The sequence below is a fragment of the Eimeria mitis genome, genomic scaffold (assembly GCF_000499745.2).
Source record: "Eimeria mitis Houghton genomic scaffold, Emh_scaff3514, whole genome shotgun sequence".
NCBI lineage: Eukaryota > Apicomplexa > Conoidasida > Eucoccidiorida > Eimeriidae > Eimeria > Eimeria mitis.
Genome location: NW_013571856.1, coordinates 4982 through 5556, shown reverse-complemented (window position 1 = coordinate 5556; position 575 = coordinate 4982).

Sequence of the window (575 nt, the reverse complement as noted above, 5' to 3'; positions counted from 1 at the left end):
CAGCGGTCGTAGAGTCACTGGGCTGTCAATTGATACTAGGCAGTGAAGGGGAAATTTTACCATGCTGACATAAAAAGTGAAATAAAGCGTGTGAGAGGCCTAAGGATTTTACTACATCGGAGTAAAGCTTCGCGAGTAAGATGATGATGCCGCGGTCTCGGCGGTTCCCCGGCTCCACCGACCGCTCTTTGGCGAGCGGTTCTGTGTGGGGAGCAGAGGGAGGAGGCGTTTTAGGGATGCCGACATTTAGCGCTCTTGAGATCAGTCTGTAGCGTGAGGGTGTGCAGTTATGAAGCTGAAAAACTGCTTTTTGAGAGCTGCCAATCGCCTTACTTTCAGCTTCTAGCTCAGCATCACGTGGACAGCATGGGAGGTCGACGAATGCTACTAGAGCAAGGCCAAATGCAGCACAATTCATTCAACGAATTGCAGTTTGAGGGTGTCCAGTTCCCCCGTGTATTTCCGCCTTATCGAAAAGTATGGATTTGCGCTTGGGTTCGTCGCCCGAGTTGGCGTTCATGCAACCTCAGCAGGCTAGCCGAGACCATTGGAGCTTGTCCCGTGGGGGAATGCTG